Source organism: Galleria mellonella, unplaced genomic scaffold (assembly GCF_026898425.1).
Source record: "Galleria mellonella isolate WM207_F2 unplaced genomic scaffold, CSIRO_AGI_GalMel_v1 utg232, whole genome shotgun sequence".
Lineage (NCBI taxonomy): Eukaryota > Metazoa > Arthropoda > Insecta > Lepidoptera > Pyralidae > Galleria > Galleria mellonella.
Window position 1 is genome coordinate 311,991 of NW_026442046.1, and position 19,847 is coordinate 331,837.

The following is a 19,847-nucleotide window of genomic DNA, read 5'->3' on the forward strand; positions in this document are numbered from 1 at the left end:
ATAGCTTCCTATATAACATGTTATATTGTTGGAACGTAGTTTATCTGTGAATAATGATATGTATACGAAAATGGTTTAGTTTTGTAAACAGATTTAACTAAAGGAAGTCTTTGTACAAAAGTCGTTTGCTTGGCCACCTCTGTCCCATTCGTGTTTCAATTGTGAAGCAGTTGTGTTTGCATGGCTGTGTTTCGGTTTGAAGGGTGGGTTATGGCAGTGAGTTTACAGGGTACAGAGGAATAACACTTGAGTCCTCAGGAATGACAACGTATGAAGGATATTGTGGGCGACACAATATAATGTTGTCTATAGGCGACGGTTATCACTTTCAATCAGGTGGACCGTGAGCTTGTTTGTCAGTTTGTGTGTTTTTTTTTTATAACACAGGGAGCAAACGAGCTTGTGGCGCACCTAATGGTAAATGACCACTGCCACCTATGAGCAGTCAAAGATATTAAAATGGGACTTTTTTTTATACAACTTACAAGGGCAAACACGCGGCCGCCCCACCTGATGCAAAGTGGAACCCGTCGCCTATAGACATGAGCAGTACCGTGGACATAACAGAGTATACTGTTTCGCCCATGATACCCCTCATGCGTTGCAGGTGTTATTCCTCTGTACCCAGTGAATACACGCCATATCCCACCCTTCAAACCGAAACACAGCCATGCAAACACATCAGCTTCGCGGTAGAAACACGAATGGGACAGAGGTGGCCAAGCAAACGACTTTTATACAAAGTCTCCCTCTGGTAAAGCCAGCAATTGCCATGCTTGGCAGCGGGGTTGGCAACTGTAGTTAAGCTTTGGTAATGTTTTAAAAAGGAGGCTGCATCTCATCCTTTGACCACTAAGTTCCCTTTGTCGTTCCTTACAACATTTAAGGTAAAGGAAGGGGTGGCCTATCACGCCGGGACCATATTTTGGTTTGACAATTTGGTTACTAGTCGAAAATATAAATTAATAATGTAACAACCGAGATACGAACTCACGACCTTTACAGACAACGTGCGGGTAGTTACTTAATGGTTTAAGCCGTCCACGACACTCTCATATTAATTATTACATATAATATTTTAAACAGTAAATCAAATTCTTGGAGATCCTGAAATATGTGCGCGAACAAGAAGCAATTATTCCATTGTGGATGCAGTGCTGGCCCGCCATTGTGCCTACTCGCCCCCAACCGATGATATACGCCCCATTCCGGTGTTAAAATATTGTTATGTATAATGAATTTATATTATTAATTAGTCTACGAATATTACTATTAGAATAGATAGATAGATAGATAGATACTCTCTATTGTTTCCTCCATAAGATTACAATAGTAAACTTATTATAAATATAAACAATTACAAGAAATGATCACAGTGAGAGAACAATGGGCGGCCTTATCGCTGAGAGCGATCTCTTGCAGCCAACCTTTGGATGGAGAGGAGTAATTATAAACAGTTTGATCGGAGGCGCGATGAAATTTTGTTATTTCTAAAATATAGAGATGGGATACATGTAATAATGTAAATATATATACCTACTTCTTATATATACTTATATACTATTATATATAAACACATATACATACATACACACATGCATACAAACACCTACGCAAATACATCTAATATATAAAATTCCCGTGTCGCGGTGTTTGTTACCGAACTCCTCCGAAACGGCTTTACCGATTTTCATGAAATTTTGTGTGCGTATTGGGTAGGTCTGAAAATCGGCCAACATTTATTTTTAATACCCCTCAATGATAAGGGTGACCCACACTTAAAAATTTTTTTTACATTTTTTTGACAACATTATTAATTGTGTTTTAAATATGATTTAGCATTAAAAATACACACAACTTTAAATTTTCATCGTTCTACGATCAACCGCTGTATTTTAATCGCGATATTTATATTTCGCAATAAGTGGTAAAACAACGTTTACGGGGTCAGCTAGTAAAAAATATATAACTATTGCTCACATGTATACGTAAAACATAAAGTTATATTTTTTTTAAGATATCTGAAGAAATAAGAATGCTAACCAGACAAATGAACAAAATAAGAAGACGACAACTTGCTCAAATAAAAATATTTAAGTTTTATTTTAAAATTAAGCAGACAGAGTACTTCATAATGTAGTCCAGAATTATATATATATAACTAGCTGACTCGGCAAACGTTGTTTTACCATATACATTATTTCTAGAACTATACATGAAAATTTATCGTACTACAATTATTATATTGGATTGCCATCTTGCAACATATAAACCTTACCTTATAAAAATCGCGATTAAAAAACAGGGGTTGATCATAAAAACGTGAAAATTTGGATTTGTATGTATTTTTCAATGCTAAATCATAATAATATACAAATGTAAAAATTTGTCAAAAAAAAAAATTCGGGGAGGGTCACCCTTATCATTGAGGGGTATGAAAAATAGATGTTGGCCGATTCTCAGACCTATCCGATATGCACACAAAATTTCATGAAATCGGTAAAGCCGTTTCGGAGGAGTTTGGTAACAAACACCGCGACACGAGAATTTTATATATTAGAATTATATATTTTTCAAAACATTATTGTTTGTTTAAATAATTCATTCAATCAACAATTGTACTTTAAAAGTTTAATTTTTGCATGACTTATTACAGCGAATTATGTAAACCTATATACTTCTTGTTAACATCTATATACTTACCATGTTTCTTGTAAATACATATTCATTCATATACCACTTTTCTTTCAAAATATTTAATAATAATAACAAACTATCTATTGCGCACAGTAGAGATGTATACAAGGAGTATTTGTACAGAATGTGCATATACAAAAGGCGGCCTTATCGCTACAAGCAATCTCCTACAGACAACTTGGTATAAATAGTGGATTAGGTGGGAAAGGGATTGTTAGTAATGGAGACTGAGAATCCCATTGCTAGCAATATACCCAACCAGGTCGACCTCCTCGCGGTTCCCCCTGGAAACTATCATGATTAGTTCCTGATAAATTCATCATGATGGGCTAACTGGCCTGTTTTCATTCTCATCTATCACCCTTCACTGGTGCTCCGCCAGCGTATCCCGTTAGCGCGGGCGGGGTTATCATACCATTTTAATCAACCAAAAAAATAATAGTGGTAAGTCATCTACCTTACTCTGTGTATTAATATACACAGAGTAAGGTAGATGACGCAAGTCAGACACAGTAAATACAAAAAAAATAACCAAATAAAACGCATAATATTGTAAATATCATTCATATCATATTATTTTCATATTAATTTGTCTTTTATTCGACCCTAAATTTTCAGAAAACATTTCATGGAAAACCCTCAGATTTCGATAATTCTTTTTTAAAAATAAATAGAGTTTACTTTCATGCTGATCCCGTATTATTTTGTAATAAATAAAGCGGGCATTTTTCTTTGAAAAAGAATTTGCTCGTTGGCGAATAAAATAACAGATTAAGGATAGTGTCTGCGCTACGCAAAATAATGTAGAACGCGACATTGCGTTCTAAATTCAAATCTTCTCAATTTATGTCTCTAGAAAATCATAGATATAGTATAACGTACATTTATTTATTTATTCTTTATCGTACAATAAAACTTTGTACAAATGGCGAGCCTAATGCCGTATGGCATTCTCTACCAGCTAACCAGTACGTGAAAACAGAAGGCGTATGAAGAGCAGAGGTGGTGAACATATATAGAAAATATTTGATACGTCAATTATTTGTCAATATCCAATGTTACATTACTAGATTATATATTGGACACAGTTTATGTAGCAAGTATGCGAGCAGGTTGTATCTGAATTTGGTAGGGTTATACGGCCGTATAACATTTTCTATATACCAGCCTACGATGAATTGACAAACAAGCAACTGATGGTGTATCTTTCGTCCTCTCTTCACTAATTATATTTGCATAAAAAGAAAGGAGGCAACCATATGATTGACAGTTTTTATTTTATCATTTCTTCTATGTAATTCCTTGTTCTTAGGTAGGAACATTGATCGGCGTATTTATAACTATTATGATCGGTTTTTTTTTTTCTTTACAGAGCACAATATACTTTTTTTAATTTTACGAAACTAATTTAATTTTAATTTCATTATTATCTAATACATTTATTATGCAATAAAGACAATTAATATTATATTAAGGAACGTTAACATACAATTTATGTAAAATTATGAATAAATTGTTTGTATCTGTAACTATTTATAACATAGATTAAATTCAACGACAAAATGGCGCCATTCTAAACGTTTTCTTTCCAAGTTTAAATTCACATGAGTTTGTGAACTAACGTGTAATCACAAGGCGCGAATCGCGACACGGCTAGGGATGTGCAGTGCGCATACTGTATCGATTATATCGATGATAAATTACAATCTATCGAAATTGGATTTTTTTTTATATGCTACTTAGAACTGCAAACAAGCCTAGAGCTCATCTGATAGGACGTGGTAACTGTCACCTAAAGACACGAACAGCACCAAGTTCCACCGGCCGTGGTCACGATTTGAATGATATAAAGACAGTAGTTCTGTAACCTTTATATATAATTAATAATTTAACACAATTTACCAACTGCTTTAACCATGCTGCGTGCACAACTGTCTGGGTCTCGATCTAGTTCATACTATTGTTTTTCTACAAATGTTTTCAATTGTAATGATTCTTTTTTCGCTTTAATATTTTCTGTCGATATGTTTTATGCGACAACCTTCTGATATGTGTTAATATAGCTGTGTGTAGAGCTGTGGGTTTTTTTTTATATAAATTTGTAAAAACTATATATATAAATGTGAACCTTATCGTGTCCGGTATTTAGTCCACTCTTATTGTGCCTTTCTCCCTTGCCACGATCCTCAGCGAAGACTTTGCAAAGTTAAGTAATATGTCCTTAGTTGGCCTATTCTCAAATAAGTGTTCTATGTTATTTTACGATAGTCAATTTTAATGATTGTAACTCATTGTGCATACATAATGAAATAAAAAAAACAACCTATGATACTACTCTGTAAAGGTTTGCATTGTATTTCGCAGGGAACTTCAGTTCCACTTCAAATGAATTTTCACTTCATAGAATTTTAATATTCTCTTAGCTTTGGGAATGGAAAATGAAGTATGAGTTTTAAAAACTATTTCGAGTTCCTAAAGATAGTTGTATACTTAACGAAGTTCCCCACGCCACCGCCTTAACGGAATGGCGCTGTCATCGATATTACTACTTCACAAAATACTAAAAGTAAATCAGTAGCGGATCAAGTTTGTCTTTACAGAATTTTATTTGCCGAAATGTCGAGAAAATCCTAGATCAATAATCATATTTTATCTAAATGTTCGCGTTAATTCATGTCTCCTACAACCTATAAACCAGGCTGGCCAACCGGTCGATCGCGACTTTATTAGTCCATTCTATCGTGGCAAGATAAAAAATATAATATTTTGCTAATCCAGCGGAAGATGCTCAGACGCAATGCTCACACTAATATAAATAAGTAGTTACTAAGAATAATTTGCAGTTTTATGTTCTCCCTCTTAATACAATAAACAATACTACAACACTACACAGTCGTGTACTGAACTATGTCGTTTCATTTGTGATTTCAAGAAGTATGTAATTGGTAGATTACACAGAATTTCGTCAGTAAACAGTAGATCTTGGGTCTAGTCATGTCGGCCACCCCTGATCTAATGAAATGAAATGAATTTATTTTGCTAGAATGTAAGTAATTTTAGATGAAATAGATTTACATTTCCCATATACATTCTGTGTCTATGTCGGCGTGCAAATTTTTAACAAGATGAAAAATTTACATATATTTTACATTGTATTTCCTTCCATTAATCATATAATACATACATAACTTATTACAGTAAACAGAAAGCAATTTTTAATCTAAAATCAAGACATAATTATGGCTACTAACAAGCAGATCGTTGTAAATTAAAAGTTAATTAAAAATGAACTTTGCCATAACATGAAGTGAATATGTGTCGCACCACTACACAATATTTGCAGTCAACGACACGTCGAGTCGGATTTTAATTAAACAGAGTAATAAAACGTACCTACACCATGTGAGTTCATGATTTTTATCTCACACTTGGAATTATTTAATTTGGCGGGAAATTATTTGACAGCTGCGACAAAATGGCGGCGCTGAATGACGGCGATTCGTAGGTTTATTGTTATCGTTTTTAAAGTGCCGTAGACTTGGATAGTTTAGTGCAATTAGTGAAAAGAATGTAACAGTATCTCATTTAATTATAAGATATTAAATTTATGCCGGCCACTTCGTACATGTGCATTTCAGAAGCAGGAAAACCAAAGAAACAAGACCACTTCTAGACAGCGTATCTAGATGAAACTTACACCAGATTTAAAGTTGAACCTTCGGAAAAACAACTGTGTAAACCGCATCCAATTTGGTGTAGTTGTTTTTGCGTGATGCCGGAATAAACATACAGATGTACAACGACAAAATTTAAAAATATTTACCAACGTCATACCACCCATTAACTGTCCACTGCTGAACATAAGCCTCCCCTTGGGGGGTTTTGCAAGTAGTTGCCACGCTTGGCAGGCGGATAGGCAACCACAGAGTCGCTGCTGCCTATCTCTCCATCATAAGCTCCTTTAGTCGCCGTTGAATACATTCAAGGGAAAGGAAAGGAAGAGCCTATTCTATGCCGGGCCACTGTAGTCTATGGACGCCTGCAACACTAGGGGTGTCACGAGCGCGTTGGCGACCCTGAAGAGACCTTAATATGCTCTTTTTGAAGAACCCCATACTGTAGTCTGTAGGGAAAACCTCGGCAGGGAGCTCATTTCACAACCTTTTTTTTTTTACAACTTAGAATGGCAAACAAGCTGGCGGCCCACCTGATGGAAAGTGGTAACCGTCGCCTATAGACATGAGCAGTACCATGGACATAACAGAGTATAATGTTTCGCCCATGATACACCCCATACGTTGCCATTCCTGAGGACTCATATGTTATTCCTCTGTACCCTGTAAATTCACGTCATATCCCACCCTTCAAACCGAAACACAGCCATGCAAACACAACTGCTTCACGGTAGAAACACGAATGCGACAGAGGTACCCAAGCAATCGACTTTTGTACAAAGTCTCTCTCTGGTATACCTGAGCGTTTGCGGAAGAAAATTCCTCTGAAACCGCATTGTACGTGACCATTTAGGCTTCTAGAGGATTATAAATATGAATGCATTAAAATAAATAAACAAAAGCAAGCAAGAGACGACAAATATAAAATGCAACAACATATTCTGAGCTGTTGGCCGCTTATCAATTGATATTATATTGTTTTATGATTATTTCGCTTGGAAATTGGAAAGTTTTATGTCCAAATACATTATCGGTACCTGCCTATGATCATAAAATCGTATTTTGATGTATCAAACCTTTATTTTAATAGATTTTTTTTAATAAACTATAAATATAATGTATATTTATATGTTGCCGTATGGTCCCAGCATAGAAGTCCACCCCTTCCTTTCCCGTGAGTGTCGTAAGAGCCGACTATTGGAGAGCGAGGGATGGGCAGCAACGTATTTCTTAAAACATCTCTAAAGCCAAACTGCGGTTGCCAACCCGCCAGCCAAGCGTGGCAACTACTGTCAAATCTCCCTCCCCCAATAGAGGAGGCTTATGTCCAGCAGTGGACAGTTAAAGGCTGTTATGACGATGCGAAAGTTTGTAACGATGGATAGATATGGGTAGGTAGACGGATAGATAGATAGATATTACATTACTTACAGAACACAAATAACAACAGACAAAGATAGACATATACAAAAGAAAAGAGATAAAAGAATACTATAACAAAAAAAATATATATATATAAAAGGAGTAACATAATTAGTTACTCTTTCACGGGAAAGCTATTAAATGGATTCGAGTGAAATTTGGTGCACGGGTAGGTTATATCCTAACGTAGCGTATGGGACACTTTATGTACTAATTTACATAAGCAGAGCCGCGGGAAATAGCTAATTAACACACACATTCATAATTTTTTTAAGGCGGGGGTGTTGTCAATACTTAACACTGGACGTTTAAATATGAACCTTAAACAGATGGATTAAAGTTCACAATGTACATTAATTTAATTACAGCATAGCTCGATTATGCTCATCCATCAAAGAGCACACGTGTATCCGATGTGACGTCACAACACGCGCGTGATCGAACAATTTTTAATTGTAGAATAATTGATGATAGCTCTGTCATTCGTGTTACAGCCGTGAAGCTGTCGTGTTACGGCGTGGCTGTGTTACGGTTTGACGATTTATGGTACTAATGAATGATAATGGAATGGTGAAAATACCTTTCTTATTGTTCACTTACGCTATATAAAGTCGATTGCTTGGGTACCTCTGTCCCATTCGTGTTTCTACCGTGAAGCAGTTGTGTTTGCATGGCTGTGTTTCGGTTCGAGGGGTGGGATACGGCGTGAATTTACTGGGTACAGAGGAATAACACCTGAGTCCTCAGGAATGGCAACGCATGGGGGGTATCATGGGCAAAACAGTATACTCTGTTATGTCCATGGTACTGCTCATGTCTATAGGCGACGGTTACCACTTTCCATCAGGTGGGCCGTCAGCTTGTTTGCCAATGTAAGTAGTATAAAAAAAAATATAAAGAATCTACCTGCAAAATTTTAAGGTTCTAGAGCTAGTAGTTTCGGTTGTGCGTTGTTTTTTTTATGGAATAATAATGGAATGGTAACCCCGCGCTAACGATATACGCTGGCGGGGCACCAGTGAGGGATGATAGGTGAGGATGAAAAGGCAGGTCATTTAGCCCATCGTGGTGAATACACCTGGAATTCAGCACGCAAGCAGCAAGCAGAACCCAGTCAGGTCGACCTCCACTTAGTCCTGTAGTGCTATTCTCTAAGCAAACAGCCTAGACATCAGCCTTGACGCAGCGATGAAATATTGAAATGGTATTCACTAATTCTTAAGACGCGACACTAGCGCCCAAAGACGAGCTCAAAGACGAGCGGCATAAACGGGAACTACTCAAGGCTGTGCGATTTGACATTTTGCCATAGTATTTGGTATTCACTAACAAAAATCAGCCTCGCCTTCGCCGACAGCCTAGCCTACAGCCTCGATTTCTTATGTCAAACTCAAAAGCTTTGTTTTCTACGCTGTTTGCATAGTATTCATCTAATATATTTATTTGTTTCTTGAATTCTGTGATTATTAAATGTATTGAAATTATCAATTTGTGTTTAAAAACGATTGCTGCCCGTTTATGTGTAATGACCCATTTGTTGAAAGAAGCTAAAATAGAAAATGATTGTAAGAAATGCCGACAATCAACAACTTTATGTGATGTGGATTATATTCATCATTACCGACTTTCTGAAGAATTAATCAATATGTTAGAAAAAGAATTGTCACCATGTATGCCTGTTCCAGAGAGTTGTTAAAGCTAAAGGTTTGTAACTTAAATTTTATTAATTGATGGTATTAGGTACATAAATAAATTTAAAGCAGGAAAAAGAATACTTTGCAGTGATTGTGTGCACTTGTTTATTTTATTGAGACAAGCTTAATTGTGTCAGCAGATGTTTGTGTAGGGAACAACTAGCTAGTTAATAATGGTGTGTAACAAGTATTCTAGTATGCATAATAATACTTCTGGTGTTACAAATATTCATGGATCATGGTAACCGTTTCCCATTAGGTGATCCATAAGCTTAGTGGCCTCTGGTTTTGTATAAAAATAACTATGTCTAATATGTTAGAAAGAAACCAACTTAGTTAAACATGTAGTAAATTATTAATTCATGTCAATTAATTTTTGTTAAATTAGACCACTAAATTTAGCATTCAGGTTGAAACTATTATAAAAAATTGTTTCAAAATCATAGTTTTAAAAAACATGACACACATAAATTCAGGATTGGCTATGTGGCTAATTAAAAATAATTAACATTACTTGTTTTTTTTCAGGTGATTTTGAAACTCATTTAGTAGCATGACACAAACCCTTGGACAGCCACAATAATAGTAGTGTATTGCTGTATTGTTTGTGATATGCTGATAATATGATGCAGTTACATCATCTATACAAAATGAAGAAGCACAAAAGAAAATTTTGTAGTCTGAAAATAAGCTAGCTATACTTTTTGTACTTATATCTTAAAACTATTTTCAAATACTTTTTTATTGTTACATTTTTGTCTACCTGTGAATTAAAATTAATATTATATTATGTTGTAAATGTATATTTTAATTTAAAATTATTATAATTAATTCATATTATAACTAGTATGGAGTAAGAAATTAAAAAAAATATTCATTAAAAATTATTTATTTGAAATTGAAACAAGTTTATAATTATAAAATTTTATTGTAATTGTGTTTTTATTTGAAAATTATATAAGATGAAACTTATATTTCAAAATTACTAATGACTATTAAATGACATAATTTAATCTTATATTTTCAATAATGAACTTGATTTAACTAATAATTCCAATAACTCTTGTTATGTTTGGCAGTGTATATTTTTAGAAATGTATTATTGTAAAATCTATTAGTATTTTAAAAACCAAAATTGAGGTTTCTCCCCTTCTTCACAATGGATGGTAGAATCATAAAGAATTACCATTTATAATATTTTAAATTTAATTGAATAAAAATTATTTGACATTTTTTTAAAAAATTTTTAATTAAATCGTACAATGGCTGACTTTAATTTAGTCATATCTCATTCATTAGCTATAAGATATGAACTAGTGTTGTCTGATTCTCTATCAAAATTTGTTCTGTCTCTACTCGGTGCTCTTCAGTGGCAACAAATCTTTGCGAGACTACTCTCTTTCTAGTTGAGGCTGCTATTGTGAAGGAGATAAGTGTCATCGGGATACTGTCAGTCAAATGACGGCGTGGACCTAAAAATAACAATAAGACCAATTAGACACATAATTCTAAAATTATAAATTAGTTATTTATTTAAGATACTCCACAAAAATATAATTAATCCTTTTTTCTGTTCGTGTATGTCCTGTCACAAGCCATGTCTGATTCTTTATATAATCCATCAGCATCTCCGACTACTTTGCGAAGGGACCTCATTTCATGGCATGTTACGAGATATGCATTTATTTTAGTTACTAAAAATATAACCTTAAAAACAGTACAAGTAAATAAAAAGCACATTTTACTTACGTATTTGATAGATACATCCAAACTTATAAAACGTTGGTAAAGTTACGTTAATTTTATTAATTATTTTTAAAAGAGAATAAACAAATACAAAAAGTGCGCCTCTGGAATGTTAAGTACAAGGAATATAATACTCTCTACGTACCTACTTTTTTTTTTTTTAGTACGTTTGTTCCGTTTGGAACAGGCTAAGGTCGGAGACCATGCTGCCTAGTCTTCAAAAAGATAATTTCTACGTACCTACGTATAAGTGTTATTTGTTTATTTTACGGCAATGGAAGCAAGGGTATTCAAACAAATCTTAACTTTAAAAAACAAAATCAAATGTTTGATGTATAAATTTATGTTTATTTTATATAATATTTATTTAAATAACATTCTAAACTGAATAAAACATTCCATTTGTCAATAAAATATTATATTTCTACAGTTATCGGTTTCATTTTACGGTTTTTGTTGCAAGCCCTATCTCGTCCGTGCGCACAGCCTCGAGTTATCACAGCCTACAGTTCGTCGATGAGGTTTGACACGTTAGTGAATACCAATTACCGCAGCGCTGTAGCCACGGTCGTTCGCAAGGCTGATCAGTCTAGAGCTCGTCGGCGGGCGCAGCGTTGCGGTAGATTTTTAGTGAATAGCATTGCTGTACTGCTGGCAATGGGACTGGTAGTCCACATTACAAACAAAAGGTTTGAATGGTGGGATATGGCAGTGAAATTACAGGGTACAGAGGAATAACGCTATATTCCTCAGGAATGGCAATGTATGGGGGGTACCACGGATATCACAGTCTCATTGATATATATATTACTTTCTAAGGAGGTGGGGGGAGGGGGGAGGGGAAGAAGATCTGTTTAAACAGCAGCATGCTTTTAATAATCGATCGGTAACTTTGAAAATATCAAATTGTTTTTTTTTAATTGACTGACAATCTCTGCGCGGTTACACTTCGTCATGAGTGCTCTTAAATTAAAAAAACAAAATAAAGGAATTTGCCAAAGATAGGTGACTCGATGTCTACAGCGATATATGTATGTATACATACATACATACATACATATATATATATATATGTATGTATGTACGAGTATAACGAGAAATTAATGAACTCGGCGCGTTTTAATTGTTCCGAGTATACGACTGACGAGTTACAATAACTTAATATTCGAGTTGCCGAGACGCTGCAACTAACGTAACTGCATTTTAGTGTTGGCGTTATATTAATTCATATGCACTTCTCATACAGGGTTGTAGATTTAGGAGCCGTGGACCGGTTTCGATGTGGTTTTTCTAATAAATGTTTTTTTTATACAACTTAGAATGGCAAACAAGCTGACGGCCCACCTGATGGAAAGTGGTAACTGTCGCTTATAGACATGAGCAGTACCATGGACATAACAGAGTATATATATATATATATATATATATATATATATATATATATATATATATATATATATATATATATATATATATATATATATATATATATATATATATATATATAATTTGGCCCAGAGCAAGAGGGTTAAAAACGCTTCGAGTTCATTTTTTGTGTGCCCCCCTTAACTGTCAAATTGCCTCGATGTGAGGCGTGGACCCCACGTTGGGAAACATCGGTCTATACTAAGTATAAAATGGTGCAAGCGTGAGTCCCAGCCCTGCTAACGTCTTCAAGCCGGCACGAGCACCCTCTATGTTTCGTGTGACGCGAGTTGGCGATGTGCCAGCGACGGGCGGCGGGCGCCAGGCGAGCCTTCACACCGAGGGCTGTGTGCCACTACAGAAATTGTTTACGAAATTATTTTTTATACCACTGAGGTGGCAAACAAGGATATAGCCCACTTGATGGTAAGTGATTACCGTAGCGTATAAACGCCTGCAATACCAGGGGTATTATGTGCGCGTTGCCGACCCTGAAGAAATTTCTTTTCTCCTTTTTTGAAGCATCTCATGCTGTAGTCACTTGTGGATTGTGGTTTTCTAATTTTACCTAGAAAATACAGTAAAAGGCTCTTCAAAAAGGGCGTAATATGATTTCTTAATTTAAATTTATGAGGCTACAGGGATGTCACACCTCTGATGTTACAGTCGTCCATAGGCTACGATAACAGTTTACCATCAGACTACTACAGCCTACTCTAATCTCTCAGAAAACTACAGTCATATAAAAAAAAAAACGATTTATGATGCAATGTTTTTATATCACGGAAGGCTGTATGCTGACAAGCATACAGCCCATCTGACGGTAAACGGTCACTGTAGTCTATGAACGCCTACAATACCAGGGTTCTCACGTGCGCGTTGCCGACCCTGAATTAACCTTAATATACCATTTTTGAACAACCCCATACTGTAGTCTCTAACCAAAATCTCGGCAGGGAGCTCATTCAGTAGCCTGAGCGTTCGCGAAAGAAAACTCCTTTAAAACCGCACTGTACGCGACCATTTAGGTTCAAGCGTGTAACGATGAATTCCATATGAGCAAATCAGCTTGTTTTATAAAAATTTGCGGCCCGTCCCCGAGACTACGCAGAAGGCCTCGAGCCAAGCCGTAAATAACTGGCGTTTACGAGCCGCGAGCTCCACTCCCGGTTCGGGATTATTGTTCGATATTAATTTACTAAAAATATGGACTATATTTCAAATTGTTAAGTTGCACTCGTGAGGTGAACACTTTATATGGTCGCGTAGAGACCGTTCATGGTGCTTCCAATTAAAAATTTAGGTTAACAGGATCCAGACCTTATGTAGCAACGTCGTAAGTATCTGTCGGAATGACATTATAGATAGATAGATAGATAGATAATTTATTTGCATTACTTACAACACACAAACAACAATAGACATAAATGCACAGTGAAAAAAGATAAAAAAGATACGCGTACAAATAATAAAAAAAAAAAACAAAATGCATAAAATTTGTAAAAAAATTTCGCTTCGTACGTGTGCCATAGTAACAGAAAATGGTCACAACTTATTGCTTTGCCCTAAAAAGAGCAAAACACTGATATTCTGTTGTGGCCAAAGGTGAGCCGCGAAATACCATAGACAAAAAAAAATTAAAAAAGGAAATAAGAAATATAGAAAAAATACATTGTGTGTGTTCATTATATTCGCTATTATTTAATATTTTGTCTTTTATTTTATCATATTTAAAATATCATATATTTTTTTATATGGATAGTATTGGAATGGTAACTCCGCCTACGTTATCGATATATAATGCTGGCGGGGCACCAGTGAGGGATGATAGGTGAGGATGTAAGATGCAAGACCAGAGGGAGACTTTGTACAAAAGTCGATTGCTTGGGTATATTGCTAGCAATGGGACTTGAAGTCCGAATTACTAACGATCCCTTCCTCCCCCATTATCATTTATTATTATTATAGCTTTTTATCCACTTCCGTGGTCCCCAAGGGTAAAAGCCTCCTCCATCTTTTTCCACTTCTCCTTATCTGTAGCAATACTTGTCCAGATTTTTCCCGCTGTCTTTATTATGCCATCTGCCCATCTCCTTCTTTGCCTACCAACATTTCTTTTTCCTGCTGGACCTCGCCATTTTGTTGTTTGGAGAGTCCACCTTTTATCTTTGTACCTCACTATATGACCTGCCCATCTCCACTTCTATTTCATACTATACTGAAGAGCATCTGTTATTTTGGTTTTCTTCCTAATATCAGTGTTTCTTATTTTCTGTATTTTTCTTAACTTTAAGATACTTCTTTCCATCGCATGCTGACATGATAGGATTTTGTTCTTTATTTTTTCAGTATAGGTCCATGTTCGGCATGCACATGTCAGGCTTGGCAGGATCCAATTATCATACCAGTCGTTCACTACCCAATACTGATCATAGGCCTCCCTCATGAAGGAGAGTTTTGCCAGTAGTTGCCACGCTTTTAGGCAAGTTGCCAACAGCAGTTAGGTTTTGGTGATGTTTTAAGAGAGACGCTGCCGTTCCCTCCAGGTCCCTGGACCGTTAAAAGGTAAAAAACCTACTTGAATTACCTGTCGTGTTACAATGCAGCTGTCATCAATACTCCATGATTTGACAGTGACGTTTCTTTCTTTTTTATTGTTGACAAGTGTCTGACATTTTTGATGTATTTTTTTTTATAACATTTCGAATTTTAATGACTTATTTAACATTTATTCTTTTTAAGTGCATAATTTTCATGCCTAATTATGGCGAAATATAAGGACTTATACTTATTGTAACATCTATACACTTACCATGTTTCTTGTAAATAAATAAATAAATAAATTAAGTCAGTCGCCTCTTACGACGCCCACAGAAAAGGAAGCCGTGGTCCATTCTATGCCGGGACCACACGGCATTTATTATTATTAAATGTAAACTAAACACACATGTCCCAGCGCTGCAGGGCAGTGCTCTGCGCGGCTGTAAGCGCACACGTATCATTACGGCGCGTCATTACGGCGGTGGGCAGTGGTCGTTTATCATGAGCCGCAGGTGCGAGCCGTGTCACGCTGCCTCTCCGCAGCCTCTATACGTTGGTATATCTTAAAGTAAGAGGTAAATTGATGTTGTTTTAATTTTACATAATGGCAACACTAATTTGAAATAGATTTGTAAATTGTAATTTGGACTCTTCCGCATTAAACCCCTCATATGAACCGTTATAAGGACAATTTGACATATATATAGGTAGAACCTGAAAATGAAGTGAAACCAAGACGACTGTAAAATTATAAATAGGAAAGTGAAAAGAGCAAGCTTCCAAATCAAAACCTCAAAAAAAAATACGGCTGTTTATGTTCCAGTTATGTCGCATCAACATCTATAGGGTGCTGTTACGGGGTTATGATGGGTGAAAATGGTATGGTAACCCCGCCTGCGCTAACGGTATACGCTGGCGGAGCACCAGTGAAGGGTGATAGATGAGAATGAAAACAGGCCAGTTAGCCCATCACGATGAATTCATCAGGAATTAACCACGATAGTTTCCAAGGGGAACCGCGAGGAGGTCGACCTGGTTGGGTATATTGCTAGCAATGGGATTCTCAGTCTCCATTACTAACAATCCCATTCCCCCCTACTGTTACGGGGTAGGTCAGATGAGACTTTTTTTAAAAGAAAATTGATTTTAATTAACACGAGTCTTTATTATTATAAAATTAGCAAAGCGTCTTGTCCGTCTGAGGTTCAAATCCGGTCTGTATTAAAATATAATGAAAAATCGCTGGAAATGGATGCATTATTGTTAACCGTTGACTGTATCGGAAATGCAGTTCAGCTGTTTTATATTTGTATGTCGAAGTACTGTTACATAGCCACGGTCCGATGACCTATAATCGTGAAGTTTGGCAAGAAGCAACGTCATATGTATCATGGCTGTGTTTCCGTTTGAAGGGTGGGATATGGCGTGAATTTACTGGGTACAGAGGAATAACACCTGAGTCCTCGGGAATGGCAACGCATGGGGGGTATCATGAGCGAAACAGTATACTCTGTTATGTCCACGGGACTGCTCATGTCTATAGACAACGGTTACCACTTTCCATCAGGTGGGCCGTCAGCTTGTTTACCATTCTAAGTTATATAAACAAAATTATGTAAAGAAAAAAAATCGAAAACCCTAAATTTGTAGTTCTTGCACAATTTTTTTTTAGACTTTGTACGGAACCTTCGTTGCGCGAGTCCGACTCGCACTTGACCTGCTTTTTTCTGTAGTAAAATCATTACGTCACCAAGATTGTATATATATATCTTAATAAAATGTACGTACATACATACGTGCGTGTTTTTTAAATTAAAATAATTTACACGGCGCGCCGCGACCGCCCAGCTAAATACTACAAATACATGTGGAATGATATCAACGGATCGTTATATTAATTCACTGTAAATACGCATTAACCTAATTTCCAAAATATATCTCTATATCCATCATTCGCTAATGTAGTTATTTATAATATATAATATATTTTGTATACATTAAAATCATGTTTTCTATTTACATATGTAAATTTGTATACCATATACATTGGGTGTTGCTGCAAGAGAACTCTATTAGAGTTAAGCTCGCCTTTTTACATTCGATTACCTCCGTCATATTCTTATAACTGGTACAATAAAGAATTAAATAAATAAGTTCCATTCCGTAAATCTAACTACGAAACCCATTCTAGTGCAGAAAGGTGTAAGACAGGGTAACATCATATCCCAAGTTTCATCCCAATCATCTGGACGAGTGGCCGCGTAACCAGTACGGTGAGAGGGGAAAGATAATTGAAGATTGGCAATGTAAAAAAGAGAAAATATAATAACCTATATGTTAGAGAGAGATAGACAACGGAACAACAATTTGCACAATATATGCTCGAAGTTGATTTGGCGGGACATACTCCCGCCAATAAAATATTTTTGTAATTATTTTTACGATTTGAAGTAGAATTAGTTTAAGTAAATATAGTTTGTTAGAATTAAGTGTGCTGTATCTGAATATAACATGAATCAGGAAAATAAATCACGAAATTGTACATTTTTCATGTATTTACACTGTAAACATTTATACCCTTAAACGCAATATTATAGAACAATCAGAAAATATTTTGTACAACATTTGGTAGAAAAAAAAAAACCTAACTTATTCCAAATAAAGTTATGAACGTCGCCGAATCGAAATTAAAATTATAAATAATACTTGAATTATTGCTATTTTTCCAGATGGAGACTTTATACAAAAGTCGATTGCTTGGGTACCACTGTCCCATTCGTGTTTCTACCGTGAAGCAGTTGTGTTTGCATGACTGTGTTTCGGTTTGAAGGGTGGGACATGGCGTGAATTTACAGGGTACAGAGGAATAACATCTGAGTCCTCAGGGATGGCAAAGAATGGGGGTTATCATGGGCGAAACAGTATACTCTGTTATATCCACGGTACTGCTCATGTCTATAGGCGACGGTTACCACTTTCCATCAGGTGAACCGTCAGTTTGTTTGCCGTTCTAAGTTACATAAAAAAAAAGTTCAATTACAAATACAGATCCGTCACGTATAAATATTTACAAAACACGCACACTAGTGTAATTACTTGTCTCGTTTTCGTGATTACATTCTACAGTCTGTCAATACACAGTACGTTATACTACGTCTATGTATTAAAGGCGACAATTACCGCCCTCTATCAGGTTTAATCAAAAATTAGTTCGCCGTTTTGAGTTACAAAAAAAAAAAAAACATTCATCTGTACAAGTTATTTTCAAGTGTACTCGAGACTGAAGACTAAAACCAATGCATCTTGAAGCGTCGCCAGCCTCTCAGCCGATCAGTACTCTGTGCTAGTGTGCCCACAGTCGACCACTCAAGCAAAGTGCACTATTCTAAGAACGGCCGCCATTGTTGGTAACTTTACGAGCGGATAGACGTATGAACGGTGGCTTTAGATTCACGACGCGGTATTACAAAAAAAAAAAAATATGTCAACAGACTATTTACATGTTCGTTGTTAAAAAATGGCGTGATTTGTTTTTTTTTTTTTTGCACATTTTTAGCGCGGTTTTATATTAGAAAAATGTTTGTCATTATAAAATAATAAGATACTTTACTTTTTTTTTTTATAAGGGCTTTTACCTTATTCAGGTATATCTGTCCTATCGTACCCTGAACTGATTTCTTAAATACAGTTTTATCTACTTTCCCTAGTCACCGCAAGAGAGGAATTAATGGGCATTAATAATTTACACAGATTTTAAAAAATCTCTGTTTTGGGTTAAGCTAACATAGATTGAATAAGACCAATATTAAATTTATTCAAGTTAAAATGGCGCGTGAATTCTTCTCTTTCCTTCGTGTTAATACGACACTCTAATAGAATATGATGCACGTCATCGATGGTATCACAAGTATGACAATGGCGTGACCAGGACATTCCCATCATATGTGCAAATTTTTTTGATGGATAATGACCAGATAGAAGTCGGACCGCTAATTTAATATTATATGTTGTGAATGGCAACGCATGGGGGGTATCATGGGCGAAACAGTATACTCTGTTATGTCCACGGTACTGCTCATGTCTATAGGCGACGGTTACCACTTTCCATCCGTTCTAAAGTTACTTAAAAAAATTGAAAATTTAGAGTTTAGGGCTAGGATTCGTATCAGACCAGGGTCGCTGAATTCGATCGCTGTCAACAATTCTTGCATCTGATCTGTCACATTGACGGGAGCGCATCAAAAATAGCCGATCTACTTGACAGGCGCGACGGACGCGCCGACAGTGATGTAATCCGTCCCGTAAATTAACGCGCTCCCGAAATAGTCATACGCCATTTTGTTTCCGTTCGCGTAGGGTTGCCAATTGGCGACATTGCGTTTTTAAAAGATGGCTCTCTTCGTCCAATTCATTACTGAAGGACGTGTCCTTAAAAGGTGTCTGTTGCTTTGAAAGAAGGCAAAAGCCTTTTCAATTAAGCAAATTTTAACAAACACTTATTTACTTTATTACAACATGTCTATTTTCGTCTTGTATTTTTTTTTTATTGAATGATAATGAAATAATGGGGTCACTATGTCATTCCCTTAGCTGCTTTCGACACCCACGAGTAAGGATGGAGTGGCTCATTCTATGCCCGGGCCACAAG

General features: G+C 36.0%; 1 protein-coding gene and 1 long non-coding RNA gene across 4 annotated transcripts in view; both read right to left on the reverse strand.

Moving 5' to 3' along the window:
- The window catches only part of LOC113523456 (RNA-binding protein Musashi homolog 2), a 185,540-nt gene that overhangs the window by 96,542 nt on the left and 69,151 nt on the right, over window positions 1–19,847 (reverse strand). The gene's annotated exons all lie outside the window — the stretch shown is intronic.
- On the reverse strand, window positions 10,361–11,806 carry LOC128200674 (uncharacterized). The gene is made up of 3 exons (XR_008252840.1): window positions 11,474–11,806; window positions 11,237–11,378; window positions 10,361–10,959 (listed from the first exon to the last, which is right to left on the reverse strand). It is a non-coding gene; the product is annotated as an uncharacterized LOC128200674 (long non-coding RNA).